Genomic DNA, 6,000 nt, shown 5'->3' with positions numbered 1-6,000 from the left:
ACGACCATCTGCAATGGGATCTGATGCCCTCTTCTGGTGTGTCTGAAGACAGCGACAGTGTACTCACATACATAAAATAAATAAATAAATCATAAAAAAAAAGTTGACAGAAACAATTTATGCCCTTTAACTGAAGGCCAAATCTGTAAAACAATAAAGGTCAAACTTCCTTTTAAAACAGAGACTAGAAAGATAGGGGTAAAGTGCTTGCCACGCAACTGAATTAAATCTTCAGAACCGGTGTCTCTTCATCTTTTAGTCTCATTGCTACTTTGTAGAGATGGGAGACAGAGCTCACAGGTCAGCTGGACGGAAATAAAAAGGGACCTTACCTCAAAAGTGAAAGGGGAAAACTGACTCCTGAGTTTGTTCTCTGCCCTGCACACCCCCTCCCCACCCCCAACCCCCACAAACACACCACATATGCACACGCACACCATATACTCAACAAAAACAAAAGCACATATCAAAGGGCCAGGACCCTTTTTACTACAAAACAGAAAAAAAGCAAACACAACAAAACAAAAAACCAGAAGCCAAACCCGTGACAAACTTTCATTGCTTTTATCCTTTGAAATTTACCTAAAGCACAAATACCCCCCACCCTCAAATCAATTGAGAAAGTTAAAGTAAATGCTACGGGCCAGTTAAATTTTTAAAAGATTAGGTTAAATCGAGTCAATTTATTCAGGAACTAAGGACAGGGCCTTTTATTGAGGTGCTTTTAAAGGGGCCATAAAGAGCCCAAAACATGGATCAGTGATTTAGAGCACTTGTTGCATTTGCGAAGGATCCGGGCTCCATTCCCAGCACCGACATGATGACTCTACCACCATCTATGACTTCTAGTTCAGGGGATCCGTGGGAACCAGACACGCATGTGGCGCACATACATGCAGGCAAAACATTCACACACATAAAAAAATTAATCTAACACCATCAAAAAGAAGTGTGACAAAAAACTTGCTTCGGAAAGACTGGGGAAACACGGAAAACGCAAATTCCTGAAGGACACAGCCTGGATTCTTGTCTTGGCTTGCCCGCTTCCCTAGTTGTAAAACTGATAATAACGCCGGTCCCAACTACCTCAAAGGGCGGTTTTGGCATTCAGACAGAAACCATGTATTTAACTGTGCTTTGAAAACTGTAGGGCTTATAAATGTAAGTCGTTTTTGTTACAGTCTTGCGGTAATTACCGCAAAAATCACAAACAAGGGCTGTTTATGAAAGAGATCTGGCTCCCCCATGGGGGACACTGTGAATTCAGCCTAGTTCTTTGTTGTTGGAACTTTTCGGTATCTTTTTTCTCAAATACTAGGTAACTAGCAAAGTACTACCTATAAAAGTACCAAGAGGACAAAACAGTTTCCAAACAAAAGGAAGCCACTGAAACGCAAAGTCGGCCAGGAAGGAATTTTCCTCCGGATCGCAGTTCTTTTTGAGGCAAGCATTTTATGCCAACACCCGGTGGGTGGCGGCTGCCCAGAGGAAACGAATCAGTGGAACTGGCCTTCCCCTGCGTAGTGCTGGTTATTCCATTTAGATACAACGAATAATACCCTACAATTTCAAGAGCTGTGCAGGATGCTGCAACAAGTACCCAGCGCCCCTTCGCACCTCCCTCGGACAGACTTAGCCAGAAGAATGTGCGCGCACTCGCCTCTTGGCCTGAGCCCCTGGGAACGCGCCTCCCTAGCGTGCCCCTCCTCTCCCAACTCCGCGCGGCGACGTCGGGTCACGTGACGGGGGCGCGCCGACGGCGGGGGCGGGCGGGGCCGTCCGGCTCCGCAGAGCGGCGCAGGCGCGCCAGGGCCACGCCGAGGTGAGCCCCTCCTGCTCCCTGTCGGAGTCAAAATGGCGACGGGGGGAACCTGGAGTGGTCCCGGAGCCTAAACCACTGACAGGAGAGGGGAGGGCGGCGGCGGCGGCGGCGGCTGGAGGAGAATGGCCGCGGGGGCTGGCGCCAGTGCGGACGGCGGCGCTGGGGGCGGCGGCGGCGGAGGCGACGGCAGCGGTCCCAGCAGCAGTCGCGGCGGGAGGAGCCTCCGAGGTGAGTGTCCCTCGGTGTCTGAGGCAGAGGAGCCGTCTCGCCGTCCGACGCGGACGCGAGGCGTCCGGCTGAGGAAGGGGCGGTGGTTGGGCGTGGTGGCTCCTTGGCTGAGGCCCGGACGCCGTGGGGGTTGCTCAGGCGCTGACCAGCCGGCCGTCTAGGGCCCAGAGCGCCGGCGCGGGACCGGCCGGTCCCCGCGCCCTGAGGGGCGGGCCGGACAGCGCGCCTCCGGCCCCGCTGTGACTGAGGCGCGGCGCTCGGGGCCGGAGGGCGCGCATCCCACCCACCCCCGCCCCGGTGACCGCCCGGACCCGCTCCTAGCACCGGGCTTCGAGGGGCGGGACCCGCCGCACCCTGCGCTCGGGAATCCGCTCCCGGCGCGGACTCCTGTTTACGGGGTGCGGGGCCACGGGTGGGCGTGAGGCCTCAGGGAGGGCCAGAGCTTGGGGAGGTGTAGGCCTGGGGAGGGTCACTCCACACGGGCGAAGTGAAATCGTCCGGGGTGAGTGCTCTGGGAGGAAAGAAACTGGCGTTGAGCTTTGACAGGTAGGTGGGGAAACAATACCGAGCGTCTGATGGAGACGCGGAGGCTGAGCTCCCTAGAGTACTTGGCGAAAGGCGTGCCTTTTCTTCTGCTGCTCTGCTGTTTACTCCCTTCCACGCACTCACACTCACTCTCTCACACTCTAGGGTGAGAACTTTCTCACCGTCTTAGGAGAAACTCTGAGGAGTGTTGTATCTGCTTTGAACTACCACAGCGCCTCTCACATACCAGCACGCATAATAAGTACTCTGGAGTAGGCCTACTTTACAGAGCAATCTTGGCTCTCTTTCCCAGTGCACTGTTTCCTCAGCTCAAACATTTTACTGTGATGAGCAAGGAAGAAGCATTTTTGCAGATAAGTTAGCTCTAGGAAGAAGCATTTTTGCAGATAAATTAGCTTCTCCAGAAAACGTTATCTTTTGTCTCTGAGTAGCATCTCATATCACACACCTTGTCTTCTTTGTAAGTCTGGAAGAAAGACTTGAAGTTATATGAACTTAATAGCAGCTGAGGTTAGGCTTGTCTTGGAATTTTGGGGTCAGAAAAACCTTTAGAGATTTGTGTGTTTTGGGGGGGGGGGACACAGAAAGGTGCCTGGCCATGGGTCTTACCTGGGAAGGGGTGAGACCTAACTAGGATCGAGGCTTCTGCAGGTGAGAAAGAGCTCTTTTCACTCCACTCCTGCACTACTGTTTGTGAATTGCTTTCACCACACTGTTCATCCCAATCAGTAGGACTTTGCACAATAAAGTTGAAAGCAGAAATGAGCATCTCTCTCTGAACCTGGCAGCTACCCCAAAATAACTGCAAAGAGGCCAACCCACCCAACACCATATTTAATAAAACCTGAGTAACATTTCATTTGAAGTTTTCTTAGGTCCATAACTAGATTTTCATCACATTGTAGCCTGGCTCACTCTGGCATGGGTTCATTCTGTAAAACCTAACTCCTGTTAGAGTTCTGTGTCCCAACATGATTAGCATCTCAAGTTCTTTGTATCTGGCTCTAACCTTAGGATTTAAAACACAGTGGTTTTCCAGGTTATACTGCCTAGTCCCCCTTCTCTCCTGCTGTAGGGCTTCAGAATTTAACTTTCAGAAATAGAATCAAATGATTATGTTTTCATATTTTAATCACTGGGTGCAGATTATTGAAGGTCTGCTTTGTGTTTTCATTATTCCAGACCTGGGGGTGGGAGTAAGAAATATAATGTATAATAGACTTTGCCTCGAGGTTCTTATTGGAAAAAGATGCACTCACATGTGGGAGGTCAGGGGAGAGGGAGTTCTAGCTGGCCCTTGGGAGTTTAAATAACTTCCTGGGACACTTGGAATGTTAACTGGCCAATGAGTGTTTATATTTACAGAGAGATTGGGCCAGTTGCTTTGTGACCTGGGGGTGGGGTGGGGGAGCAAGAGTCTAAACTGGAGATTAATGCTAGGGAAAGGGAATAGAGGGAGACAAAAGGAGCAGGCAGTCTCCTCTCTAGAGGGTATTTTCCATAGGGGACGTTAGCCAGAAGGCTGACTCTGTAGAAGGATATGAGTGCTAAATTGAAATTTCAAGTTTTGTACAAGTTTTAACAAACCTTTAAAGATGTTTGTTAAAAGCTGTCAACCACAGGTTAAGTTAAAATAAGGCAAGAATAAAATGAGCCAAAAAGATAGTAGCTAGCCATTTTATTACCTGACTCAGAGATGATATCTTAAACTAGGATCATTCCTCTGCTTCCCAGATATTAAGGTTACAGATTTGTACAACCCAGCAAAGTTTATCTCAAAATACTTTTTTGTAGTGCTGAAAATCAGATCTAAGGATGATGTACTGCTGAGCTAGGTAAGGTAAAGTTAGTAAGAAGGGTTACCTAGCAGGTAGGTGGGTGTCTTATACACTCACTGAAGTAAAATATATGTAATAAAATCTTAACTGTTGGTAATTGTACAGTTCTGTACAAGTTTACATTGTTGTACATCATTATCATTGCTATCTGCTGAGTTAGTTTTAAATTGTGTGTGTGTGTGTGTGTGTGTGTATATATATATATATATCTTTTTAACTTATTTTTACTTTTTGTACATTGGTGTTTTGCCTACATGTATGTCTGTGTGAGGATGTCAGGTCTTGGAGTGACAGAAAGTTGTGAGCTGCCATGTGGATGCTGAGAATTGAATCTCTGGAGGGACAGTCAGTGCTCTTAACCATCTCTCCCACCACCCCCTATTTTTCTTTTACTTTACTTTGTGTAGTGTGTGTGTATGTGTGTCTAATTATCTCTGAGTGTGCATATAGGAACTTAGAGTCACAGGTAGTTAGGAGCACCTGATGTGGATGCTGGGAATTGAACTCAAGTCCTTTGGAGGGGAAGATGCTCTTGGTTAAGATGGCACTTGACAACTGAGCCACCTCTCCAGCCCTAAAAAATGTTATTTTTACTAGATTTTATTTTTTGTTAGTGCATATACATGCATGTGCATGCAGCCAAAGATCACAGGTGAAAGTCATGGGACTATTAGAGGAGTTGATTCTCTCCTACTATGTGGGTTCCCAGGGATGGAACTTAGGACTCACCAGCTCATGCAGCAGATAGCTCTATGTGATGGATGATGTTGCCGGCCACATAGTCAGGATTTATTTTTCCCCTAGTGCTGAGATTTGAATTGAGGGTTCCATGTATGCTGAGTTGGTTTCAGAGACAAAGTGACACAGCCTCAATCTGAGGAATTGAATTCTTTCATCCAAACTGAAAATTTGTGCTCTTTAAACACTAACATGGTTAACCGCAGCAACTGAAATCTGTTATTCTACTGTATCTATGACCTTGACTAGGTAGAAGTACAATCATAGAATCTAAAACTCAGTATTTTTCTTTTGTGACTGGCTTGATGGTCCATTCGTGTTGTGTGGTGTCAGAATTTCCTTCCTTTTTTAAAACTGAGAAACCCATTCTCAGTATATACTACATGTTGTGTCTTCAGTGGTCATGGACACCCCTGTCTTTTGATCACTATGTAAAATGCTGCTGTGAACATGGTAAAAATGACCTGTTCAAGATATCTCTTCAGTTTGGGTATTTATCGAGCCAAAGGAAATTTATATTCCCACCAGTAGTGCACAAAGATTGTGTTCTGGGGTGTGAAGGATTCTCTTTTTATAATAAGTCATCCTAGAGAGTGTATGTGGTTATCATTGTGTTTTAATGTACATTTACTTAGTGATGAATATCTTTTCCTGTACTTACTGGCATTTTGTCACCTCATCTGTCACTTTGTGTTTTTTGAGAGGGGTCTTGATGCACAGACTAGCATCAAAATGCTTAGCTTCCCTAGTTCTGGAGTTAGATGCACAGCCTACCATGCCCAGCTCCTGTGCCTAGGTTTTCAATCAAAAGTTCTGTTTGGTTGTTGA

The 6,000-nt window shown here is 46.9% G+C and overlaps 1 protein-coding gene across 3 annotated transcripts in view; it reads left to right on the top strand.

Annotated features, from left to right (window-relative positions):
* The first annotated feature begins 1,770 nt into the window (after nt 1-1,770).
* The window catches only part of Btbd7 (BTB domain containing 7), an 89,763-nt gene continuing 85,533 nt past the window's right edge, over nt 1,771-6,000 (top strand). The window contains exon 1 of one of the 3 annotated variants that reach the window (XM_008764821.4): nt 1,771-2,050. The gene's annotated coding sequence lies outside the window, so the exon portion shown is untranslated. Of the gene's footprint in view, nt 2,051-2,094; nt 2,597-6,000 lie in introns of those variants that run through there. The other 2 variants (XM_008764818.4, XM_008764819.4) reach the window with 2 other exon arrangements.

The sequence above is a fragment of the Rattus norvegicus genome, chromosome 6 (assembly GCF_036323735.1).
Source record: "Rattus norvegicus strain BN/NHsdMcwi chromosome 6, GRCr8, whole genome shotgun sequence".
Classification (NCBI taxonomy): Eukaryota; Metazoa; Chordata; class Mammalia; order Rodentia; family Muridae; genus Rattus; species Rattus norvegicus.
The sequence above is the reverse complement of the archived record's forward strand: the minus strand, read 5'-3'. Positions and strand labels throughout refer to the sequence as shown.